We start from the raw sequence: 12003 nt of genomic DNA on the forward strand, positions 1-12003 counted from the left end.
GTGCACAGCGTTTCTCCTGGTACTGGGAATATTCTGGGTAAGTTTTCCTAATGGGGGAGGGGCTAAAATAAGTGCCAGACAAAATAGGATTATCTTGAGATGGACTGAACTTTGACTTCCTGTTGTTTGGACATTATGTGGCGGTACTTCCTTGCACCTCGCTGCTTGCGCCCCCGGCTGCTCTCTCTGGAGCGCAGTGGTCTGTCACTCTGCCGAGAACACATTAGATTCGTCACCGAACAAATAAAGACGTGTCGAGTGCAATCAAAACACTCCGAACCGCCGCGAGTTTCGGTGGGAGGAAGACATTTTTGCCTCGTTGTCACCAGCTGGAGTTTGGACGTACCACCGCAGGAGTTTCGGTGACAGCCTCGTGAAGGCTGCTTTGTTTTCCTAAGTCGTCTCCATTCCCTTTAATGAGCCATTATGGTCGTGTTTTGTCTCAGTCGTGTTCGTTGGCTGGCTGAGTTTCTGAGACAGCACGACAGAGGGGAAATGGGTAGGGGGCGGTGAGGAGGGGGTCTTCAAACCTCCCTGCAGTGTTTCAGGAAGGAGAACCCGCTAAAAAGGCGAGAGAACCCGGCCTCCCGCTCAGCGACGGCGTGACCCCCTCGATTAAACGTGTGGATGCCGAGCTTTAAGTCAGTGGCGAGAGAGCGGAAAACGTCTCGCTCCAGAATCAAAGCCTCAGCCGGGCTCTTCCTCCTCCGCTGTTATCTCATCAGCTTGCCTGGAGACGCCACGAGCTTCCTCCTCAAAGCACACGGAAGCTGTAATGGAGCACGATGGAAAGTGATGGGATGTTGAAGGGTGGGGAGATTTGGGGGGAGTGGGGTGGCTAAGCAGGCACTGTGACAACCCACCTGTCAGCAGGTACTCAGTCTAATTGGTAAACGAGGGCCGCGGGATAGGTGCGGGGCCCCTTCCCTTCTCTTTGTCTGCTACTCTCTTCTGCTGCTTCTGACGAGCATTTGAAGTCGCCAGGCGGTTGTTGGAGCGATCTCTTTTCTGGTTTGAAAGGAGAAGAAAGGCCGAGCGAAGGAGGCGTGCAAACGGGGATCGGTAACCTGCTCGCAGCACCAGAGGTGGGTAGCCAAGCAGCGGACAGCTATGGATGGATTTCTCTTTCTCCTCTCTCAATGCCAATCCCCGCCATCAGGCTCTGTTTGCCCTCTAATGAAACATATTCATCTTCATCGGGTTCTCTCGTGGCTCTCAAACTCACTTTACAGCATAGTCAATTAAACCCTCAGGGTCCACTCTGTGCGTAAAAGGATATATAATGCTTTGACATTTCAGCAAGTCCACATTAGGCACACCCAGAGAGCCCTGCGCTTTGGGCTGGATGGGAAGGAGTCATAGCCGAGCCTGGAGGTAAAGCCAGTCAGAGGGATTGGGTCTCGTATAAGCTAGTTAGCTCTTTGGATTCAGTTACTTATGCTGATGTAATAGGGCAGTTGTAAGCTGATACTCGAGTCTCTCTGTGACCCCTACACTGGCTCTTGTTCTCATATTAGGCTACCTAATATATACTAAGTTGTATATAGTGTAACGATAGACTAACTAATAAATAACTCAAATGGATGTAACTCGATAGAGGAGTGTATTAGCGATGTGGATCACCATTTAGACCGCGTACATTCTCAGGATGTCCTCCTGCCTTAGGTCGGCGAGTCCCCGTTAGACGTCCGTGCGCTGGGAGGAAGTAGCGGGGTCGGCGGTGTAATGATGCAGAGCGAGGCTGCTTGCAGGCCTCCTGCTGCAGGGCTCAGTGCGCTCCCGGGCACGCTCTTCATCCTGCATCCTTCATCCTCCTCGCCCTGTCATAGCCCCAAACACAGGCTCGCGCGCGTGTGTGTGTGTGAGAGAGAAACTGCACACTTGACTTGGTTTTCTCGGAGGCAGCTCTGTACCCAGTGAGGTCAGTGAACGCAGCGGTTTTGATTGCACTCTTTTATTGTCGACTCATTTAGCGTTTTAAGAGGCGACGCCTCCGATTTTCTTTCTTTTCGGTGGCTGCTGACACCGAGCCTGTAAATAAATGACATGGAGGTAATCTCAAACCACAGATTAAACAACAAAGAAGAGTGTGGCTTATCTGAAGCAACCTGTTTTTGCACAAACCTCCTTAAAGTTGATCCATAACTAACTCAGCGACTCGACTGTGTTTTATCCCACCTATACCGTTTTCTGTCTCTATATCCGAAACGTTTCCGTTTCATTAACTGTGGTTTTCAATCATTCGAACACAAATAAAGGAGTTAACCCGGCTCACTGTTGATTTGGGCATTAGTGCTAAATCTGTTAGCCACGGTTCACGGCGAAGCATCGCGGCTTGCTGAGATGAAAAATCACAGTCCAGACCTGCGATCCCACAAAAACACGTGTTTTAAACAACTTTCCATTATACGCCGGTCGGCCTCTGCTCGAGAAGTGTTGAGGGGTCGGTTAGTTTTGGCGCCATATGAATAAAACTGAATTGAATGGTTGATTCAAACTTTGTTCCACCTGTTTGACGGTGCTTCACATGCAGCAGAGAAGCAAAGAGGAGCCGGCATTACCTGAGTCGCCCTGAATGGCGTTTTTTTCAGTGTGCGTCATTCTGAGCAGACTGAAATATAACAGAAACTCTCGGTTCAGAAAAGAGCTTCAGATGCGCCCGCGTGGTCTCTGGATGTTCCTTGTCAACGCCGAGGTTCTTCTCGAGTTGCGTTCCTGCCGTTTAATTCACAGTTGGCATCCCAGATTTCCTTTTGAAAGACCGATAATGTGGTGGTACTTTGTCAGGGATACTAATGGAGGCTGTTTTATGTGGATCGTCGCCGGTTGATTAGGTTCCTGTCAATAGATTTCTGCGCGTGTGGCGGCGGAGGCGATAGGTGAAGCGCGTTTGGTATGCCCGGCCAGCGGCGCGTAGAACAACAGAGCCGGCCTTCTATTGTGTCGTGCAGCTCTGTAGGGGTTAAAGCTGGCTCTGCAAACACACGCGTGCATTTCACATCATTGTTGTTGTTTAGCAGCAATGAGCTACAACTTAAGAAAACGTCTCCGTGCTCTGATTTATTCATCCGGACGGCGGATTTACGCGGAGATGCTGAAAAGCGAGATCTTTTCTGCACGGAACAACGGGCGAATTTATTATTCATAAAAGCTAATGCATTGTTTCTGTTGCTTTATATGTCTTTTTTGTGCCGTCACCCTGCCACCCCCACCCCGTCGAGAGGGAGAGCTGAATTCTCTCAGGCAAAGGTTGGCAGTTAAATGTCTGTGTTGAAATGAGAAGTTTGAAAGACTATCTGTGCACATGTGTGTGTGTGTGCGTAAACTGATTTAAATCGCTCTTTGAGCCCTACAGAATGGCGCTTTAAATGTTAAATGGGGGTTGAAGCCTGCCTGAACTAATTTGTAGGGCTTTGCACCATGTTGACATTTAAATGTGATAAGAATAGCAAACTGTACCGCCGACCTATTTTGAAGATGCTTTCGGAATACATTCACATCAGCTGTGGCCTATAATTAATAAAAAAAGACAGGCCTCCCTTGCTCCAGATTTGATTATAATACAACCTTATAAACACACCAGGGATAGATGAGAGGAGACGAAGACGAAGAACTAGGGGAGGGAATGAAAGCGAAGAATAACAGGAATAAAAACAAGAGAAATGATGGAGGCAGGAATTAAGAGGGAGGTGGATTGCGAACACCTGGTCTTTGAGGCAGATTGCGTTGGCTGGCTGCTGTGCTATCACATTACTCTGATCCTGCCTCTCTTGTTTGTCAGAGAATTGAGAGAAAGAGAGGGAGAGAGGGAGAGTGGGTGGGGGCGGTGGGGTCTGCAAAATCAGCATGCAAATAACACCACATTGTTAACTTAATCAGATGCAGGGGGAGAAAATATGGAGAGGGATGGAAGGAGCGTGGAGGGGCAGAGGGGAGGAGGAGGGGGGCACTACTGAGAGGTGAGGCAGAAAGAATGGGGGGTGGAGGGGGAGGGCGGGGGTAGCAGAGGGCAGATTAGAACTACCCACAGCTCCGCCTCCCGCCACCGCTGCCCACAATCCAACGCCCGGGGCTGCTCCCCACTCTCTGTGTGTTTGTCCTGCTAAGCAGCTAGCCACTGGCTGCTATGCTAGCTGCTGTCAGACAGTTTGATCCATCATCACTTGAAATCGCTCAAACACCTGTTGACCTTCTGACATCAGCAGGTCACAGGTCCCCTGGTCCAGCCCTAACTACATGCTTTAGCAAAAAGGAAAGTTTGAATCTTGAAAGTAGAGATAGTGTCTGTCTCCTGAATCTCCTGAAGCTGGTTCCACAGAAGAGGGGCCTGAAAACTGAAGGCTCTGCCTCCCATTCTACTTTTAAATACTCTAGGAACAACACATCGTTTCTGCATGTTGCTTTCCTTCATATGGACAGCAGGTTTCCGTGGACGTTGTTTCCTGTTGAATCTGAATCGTTCACAGTCCAGGCAGAGCTTCAGATTCACTCACGTTTGGTGGGAATGTTGTTAGATCCACAGAAGAGCAATCGCCTCGGTGGAAGTGTTTTTAACTGGACATCAGCAGCGAGAAGGCTCTGTGTGTGTGTGTGTGTGTGTGTGTGTGTGTGTGTGTGTGTGTGTGTGTGCTGCAGTAAGTTTTAATAAAGGAAATGAATTCATACTGTTCATACTTTGTACTTCAGAGAGGTCATTTTTCATTATAAACATCCAGTGTCTTAATGAACTTAGCCCCCAACAGACTCTGTGTGTGTGTGTGTGTGTGTGTGTGTGTGTGTGTGTGTGTGTGTGTGTGTGTGTGTGTTTTTAATGAGTGTGTGTAGCGTAGCCTTTGTTGTGGAAGATAAGTCGGTGACAGAGCTGAAGGTCAAGCAGGGCAGAGAAGAATGAGGAAAATGCAGCGTTGGCCGGGCAGACAGACAGACTGACAGACTGACGGCTCCGAGATGAAGCTCAGCTGTGGACAGATGCAAGGAATCATGGGAAACAGATACCTTCAAAGTCACACAACGCTGGTACTGTACGAAGGAGCGTTTTTACTCGGTGCTGACGGACGTTATTCAGCCTTTAGTTCAAACGTCTGCCTGAACTGTGATGTGTCCACAGCTCGGTCACGGCCACAGTAAACTCACCTGTGTGCTCGTATACATGTTGTCTTTGGTTGCGCCGTAAGCAGGTCTAGCGTCTGAAGTCGAACCATGTATAGTTCCTGCCTCCCTGAACTGAAGGGATACGGCTGCGAGGCCGTAGAGACTGGGCTCGCTGTGTTCCTGTAAACCAGAGGTTCCCAAAGTGTGGGGCCCGCCCCCTAGGGGGGGCGCAGAGCCATTGCGGGGGGGGGGTATGAAAAGAAAAAAGAAAAAAAAGAGCGCTTGGACACTGTGGACAGGTTTTTGACGGGGCTCCCACACAAACGCAAAGCAGGAGATGAAGCATCGCCAAATATGTTTCCAAACCAACTTCCTTCCAAGCCAAAGACTAGAAAATATGGTGAAGCATGTCTTCCCTTTGGCTTCACCTGCACAAGTGCCAAGGTAGGTCTGCCCTGCAAAATTAGTTTCCCTGCGTCGGGAGCAGCGCTGGGCTCTCCAAATCACGGACAAACAGGATCCAACAATGTTCATTTTTAGTTCACAAACACTTCTTGTAATAACTAACTACTCCTGACATTTTGGACATGTTAGCTCTTTATGCAGTAAAGTTACAGCGGGATACAAATAATATCAGGCTGATCCTGCCGTAATTTGTTCCTCCGGTTCAAATCACGGACAAACAGTATCCCACAGCTGTTTATGTGTTTAAACCCATTTTGCACAGACAGACATTTTTTGAAAAATGTATTGACAGCAATGTTGAATATTATTACACAGGAAAAAAACAACTACATGTAAAATAATTACACCGTGACGCCTCTGCCTTTCTAAATGCAGGGACAGTAGCTGGCCTGTATATGTAAGTGTGTAAAACCTGAAGATAGTCAGATTAACAGTAACAGTATTTTGTCTCTATCTGCCATTCTGCAATTCATCTCATGTAAACAATAACGTGGCGCACAGCGTGGCGTGAAAAGAGGCACATACCTTTGACGTTGCGTGACGAACTCTGTAATCCTCGTCCACACGTAAACGCAAAAAGGAGTTTTAAATAATCTCCGTTTCGGTGAATCGCAACGCCGTTTTGCGTGTTGACGAAAAGCCCAAACGCACAGAAACAGCTGAGTTTTCAAAAATACCCGTGTAGGTGTGGACGCAGCGTAAAAGAGTTAGTAGTATATTTTATTACTACCTGTAATTTATTGTCGTTTACTTGTATTTGCTTAATTGTTTACTAAATGTTTGAGGTGTGAAATAAACCGCAATGGAGTTTATAAACAAAATATGGGTGTGTGTGTTTGGAGGATGTGTTTGTGTGGGGGGGGTTAGGTGGTGGGGGGGGCGCGAACATTTTTCTTGTAAAAAAGGGGGGCCTGGCGTGAAAACGTTCTGCGACTCGTTCACGTTGGAGCAGGACGGCGCAGAGACGTCACATGACAAACATACTCCAGCTTCTCAGTGAAGTTAAATGCCGCTGTGCGGTCACGGATGCTGCCATCAAAAACCTGGATGTGTTTAATTATCACCTTTACATCTGACCTTCTATTAATAATCCATCAATCGATAAGTCATACTTCTTTTACCTCAAAATCTCTGAAAATCAACACTTTGATGTTCTCACACACACACACACCTGGGTGCTCACAGTAAATGTGTGTGTGTTTTGTAGTCCGGTTCACAGAGAGGCCTGCAGGAGAAGAAGAAAAGAGCCTGGCTCCTCTGAGGTTTCACCAACTTCCTGCTTTAATCACAGCATCCTCTCACTGAGTCACTGGCATCGATGCAAACGCTGCCTCACTGGCATCTCTCTTCCTCTTTGACTCTTTTTCTCTTTATCAGCCTTTCGCTGCTTTTATTTCCTTCTGTAAACCTTTTCATCCCCTCCCGCTCCCCCCAAACCCCATCTCTAATCTTAAGAGCAGTCAGCACTTTGTTTTTCTGATAACGTCTGATAGATAAACACGCTCTCTTATGTCCCCGGGGCCCTCCGCCCTCTCTCCCGAGAGCACACCCCTCTAAAGCACTTCCTCTGCTACAATTAGTCCGTAATAAATACACCCTGGCCTTAAAGCACACATGCACGCTGGCTCTCTGTCTCTGCTTTTATATAAAGTGCCACATTAGCTCTGCGCGCACATCTGAGCTAAAGGGAGAGAGAGCCGACGCCGAGCGCAGCGTTTTTTCTTCTCCGCCGGCCTCGGCGACAGCGCGTGAGAACAAAAGCAGTTATAAGGCCACTAAGAGATATTCGAACATATGCAGAGAATCGCAAGCATTTCCACTCGAGTCTCAGCTTCCTGATGGCTTTGATAAGATTAGTTTGCTTTCTTAAACAGGAAACGTGCTGCTTAAAGACAACAAGACGCCGCACAGCTGCACAATAACTTTCTTCTTCTCAGAAAGCCAAAGTTTTGCTTCCTCGCAGCCAACAAAGAAGAAGAGGACAGACTTTATCAAAGTGATGGAATAAAGAGAGATTTAACACGGTCATATTAAAAAGACATGCAGCAGTTTCAATATTTAAAAATCCCATTTGCTTCGACAGAAGAGCTTTTTCATTGAAGAGCATATGGCAGCAGTACCTGTATCCATCCAGCCTCTCTCTTATCTCCCTCAAAGAAAGAGAAAAGGGGGGGGGCACTTTCAAACAGACATTCAGACATTGAAGAATCATTCAATTATCGGCAGCATGATGTAAAATAATTACCTGACTCGCTTCCTGTAATGAGTGCTGCTAATTAGCCATAGACTTTTGTTTCACTTGGAAAAAGAAAGAGAAAGTCCCAAACTCCCAGCGCAGAGAAGCTGTGAAACAGATATGTTGCATGTTGCGGTGGGTGCGTGCACGCTATAGGATGGGCCTGCCTCCCCGAGTCTGCACACGCAGCTCTCGGTAAACAGTCGAGAGTGCAGAAAAGATCCTTCTTCTCTTAATTAGCTGTGTAACAATTAAAGTCTCCTCTTAGTAAATTGAACCTTTGTCTCCCTCGCCTCCCTCGTTGGATTTCAGCACCTGTCACAACAACCCCTCCCTTTACCACCACCTCTATTACCTCCACAGCCACCCCCACCCCCCCCACCCCCCCTCCGCTGGAGTCATTATGCAAAACTCCACCAGAAAGCGCCCAGCGTGAGTGGAAGAAAACAGCAATTATTTCTGATATTCTGTTATTTAGGCCGTATTGACATTCAGCGACTTTCTCTTCCTCTGCGTTTGCCTCGCCCTCGCCGCCGTCACCTGAAAATCACACAGAGCCTCAACGCCACTGACGATTAGTCTCAATCCCGAATCAGGCAGGTCATCGCCACCGCGCCCCGCGGTGTGACCCACACATTCTCCTCGAGTGTGTGTGTGTGTGTGTGTGTGTGTGTGTGTGTGCAGCATTGAAATGCAGCACAGAGAGCAGCCAGTGATGTAAGCTGTGACAGATACACTGTGGTCATTGTCTCTCTGTCCTCTTTCTAACCATGCGTGAGCGCGCTACACTGCCATGTTTGTTGTCCGACACACACACACACACACACTGAACTGTGCCCTGGTTTTTCTGACTGATTTGACAGGAAGAAGAGCTTAGTCACCAACACAGAGCAGACCACAGCACGCAGGTACATCACTGAACATTTTGAACCTCACCCACGCAGCTTTTGGGTTTACACCTGTGCTCACATATGGAAGCCAACCATGGACGATAAACAGGAAAACTGTAGATACCAGAGATGTGCTTCATCAAAAAATGGTTACGCAAGAATATCAGAGAACACGAGGAAGAGGAGGATCGGGATATGATGTTACATCGTATGATGGAATAATCGCAGTGGGAGCTGCGTGAGAGACGCGACGATCACGTCCAGAGTCTGAACCTGAAAAACAGCTTTCAAACTTGGCTGAATGTTCCCTCTGCTCCCTGCACGTTTACACGACGTGTTCAGTAACTGCTCTGGTCACCCATAGGTTCGTTTCTTCCACCTGACCATTGCTGCTCACACGCTGACCTCGTGGTTAGGAACCCCGGTCATGTTTAGTGCGAAGGAGACTGGATCCACCTTTAAAACATGACATCCTGACTGAACCTGTGATATTCAGCAGGATAAGACGACACTGAGCACAGAGCCGTCTGATGCATGAGAACAGTTTTCACATCATTTACTACATTTTCCTGTTTTGTGTCTCTGCTCGCCGACCGTACCCTCCCGCTGCTTAGCGAGTGTTTGACACTGTTAATCCCGTGCTCATCGCTCGCCTTTGTCGGCTGCTGCAGGGGTCCGACCGTGCCGCTGTGACCTCTATTGTAGCGCGCTCGGGAGGGGAGAGGTGTTCACACACACACACACACACACACACACACACACACACACACACACACACACACACACACACACACACACACACAGACATCTGCAGGTCATCATCATCATAGTGGGAATAATACCAGGGATGGTTATCATAAAGGGAGGCTTTGAGCTCCCGGCCGTCTTGGGAAGATGATTTGGCCGGCCCGGAACAATGAACTGTGGGAATCCGCTTGTCCCGCATTGATCTTCCTCCCATGGCATCCCCCGCAAGGCTGTCAGAGCGCCGGACGGATAAAAAGAGCCACAACATTTTTCTTTCTGTGCCTCCCGCTCCCTCCCGGTGTCTTTCTTTTCTCGCTGTCAGGAGGGCCCTCGCTGATCAGCGGGGATGAGCTGAAAGTTGAACTACCTGTTGACAGGACCTCTTAAACAGCCCTCAATGACATATTGTGCAGAGAGAGAGGGAGAGGCTCCTGTTCATTCGTGTTTGTCACAGCTCTCTTGTGCTGTCTGTGTTGAAGTGGAGCAGGATCGTGTTAATCCACTCGTGTTCTTATGATTCTTTCAAGTTCAAGGAGCTCTGTGGAAAACTGCTGTATGTTAGTGTAATGCAGAGCTGACGTTAGCTTGCTGGGAACTGCGTAAACGTCACGTTCTTTGGCTTTAAGTGAGAATTTCCTAAACGCAGACATGTCTTTGTATTAAAACCACCCGTCCTCTTGCGGGTTTCGGGTCCCGGCCCGCTGGCATCGGGTGGACCCGGGCTCGAATCTGGCAGGTGTTCTGCGACTGTTTCTGTGTGCAGTTGAGTGCAGAGTGTTTTCGCCTCATTACAGAAAGTAATAATGCGGCAAAGTCAAAGTGCGAGCGAGAGGAAGGAAAACAAGGCGGCTTTTTTATTGGATTAATTAGACGTCTCGCAAAGACCACCTGCAATAGAACAAAACACGAGCTGGGAACAAACTCATATGTGCAGCGCTCCGACTCGAACCGAACCGTCTTTTGCCAAGAGGTAATTGATCTTTGAAAAGATGAGGAAGCTCTGTTTGTACTTTGAAAATACACTTAGAGCTTTTTAATGAACTCAACTGTCCCCGCCGCTCGCCTAATCGCCAAATATTTAGCACGTGAGGAACATATGGCCCACGTTGTCCCTCCAACATCAGAGCGCCGTCGCCGCAGCCCCTGCGTCTCGTTAACGATTCGGTGCAGATATGATTGAATTCGGCACATTGTGAATAATGATTGATTTGTTTAACGCAATGAATTTGTTCATTAGGACTTAATGAGGTATCGCATTGTGATTAGTCGATGGGTTTCGTGTCGATAAATGCCAAAATAACAAAGTAAAGTCCGACTAATGGCTTTTCGATCCCCCCCACCCTCCTCGTCTTAAATGTCAGCCAAAAGTTTTCTGACAAAACTCGAGCCTGACAGCAAATTCACCAAGAAGGCTGTTTATTTGAATATGAATTCATAACAGGCGGCCATCCCTAATGCTGCGAGTGCCTTTCATATGCAGTAATTTATATGGTTACAATTAGAGAGGAGCACATTTAAATCCTGTATGCATTTATGATGCATGCTACCATTGATAAGAAAGAAATGAACTGAGCACATTTAAATGGTGACTGTAATATACTTCCATTGTGTCACAGATACCACTTATAATTAAGCTGAGGATTGAAGAGAAACCAAGTGAAATCAGTTTGTGTGAGCGTGCAGAGGATTCGCCGTGTTTGTGAGTGCACGTGGTGCCTCGCTGAATATTAAACCACAAACTATAAAGACAACAAGCGAACCGTCGTGAGAAAATGCTAAAGGAAGTCTTTGTGGTTTTAGAGGTATCGGAGGAGCCAATAGTTTTAATGAGGCAGCGTTGCAGCACATGCCAGGAAATGATAAGGTCGTACAGGTTAGAGAATAACGGCACACGTACTGTAAGAGCACAAAGGTACGGCTGACGTTTGTAACGGAGTCTGCGGCGAGGGACAGCGGGGCCCCGAGTCTTTCCCCGGGATGGCCGGTAAGAACCCGAGTTCTCCTGTGACAGTGTCGAGCTGCTCGGTTTGGTGAGAGCAGCGAGCTGCAGCGCACTCACCGCGTCTTTTAGAGGGCACTCGCATATCGAATTGTTGTCTGTAGTCAGAGGCTCGTTTTTGACTGGCTGCGTGTCTACGTCTCGTACACCGCCCTCCAATTCCCCCGCGCGTGTGCTCGTGCGTGCGGATGTGAGCAGAGGGGGGATGTCACATAAGAAATGTCCTTTTTAATCAGGGGAAAAAATATAAAATGACTCGGGAGCAAGGCGAGCATATTAATGTGCCTCATTTGCATACGCTCGTCAGCCAGGATACGTTTATAAAAAACACAAACTGGATTCGTCAGTTCATTTCACATTATTCCATTGTCTATCTGCCTTTGTTATATGTTAAAGATAAAGGCAGAAATCAAATTGAAGAAAAGGGCAAGCTGCTATCTCCCCAAATGAGCAACAGCTCATCAGCCTAGTTTAAATCACAGATTTCTATTCCAAAAGGCAGCCGCTTCTGTAAAAAGGGCCCATTCAAATAAGGTCTCCTCCAATATATGCACGGCTGCTGATGGAAGATGGGG

At 47.9% G+C, this 12003-nt stretch overlaps 1 protein-coding gene across 9 annotated transcripts in view; it reads left to right on the plus strand.

Moving 5' to 3' along the window:
- znf536 (zinc finger protein 536) overlaps positions 1-12003 on the plus strand; it is a 191108-nt gene that overhangs the window by 91961 nt on the left and 87144 nt on the right. The window contains exon 1 of one of the 9 annotated variants that reach the window (XM_039614246.1): positions 1679-1921. The exons of 6 other annotated variants lie outside the window; for them this stretch is intronic. The gene's annotated coding sequence lies outside the window, so the exon portion shown is untranslated. Of the gene's footprint in view, positions 1-1678; positions 1922-4993; positions 5017-8654; positions 8701-12003 lie in introns of those variants that run through there. 2 more of the 9 variants (XM_039614248.1, XM_039614254.1) reach the window with 2 other exon arrangements.

Source organism: Oreochromis aureus, linkage group 1 (genome assembly GCF_013358895.1).
Source record: "Oreochromis aureus strain Israel breed Guangdong linkage group 1, ZZ_aureus, whole genome shotgun sequence".
NCBI lineage: Eukaryota > Metazoa > Chordata > Actinopteri > Cichliformes > Cichlidae > Oreochromis > Oreochromis aureus.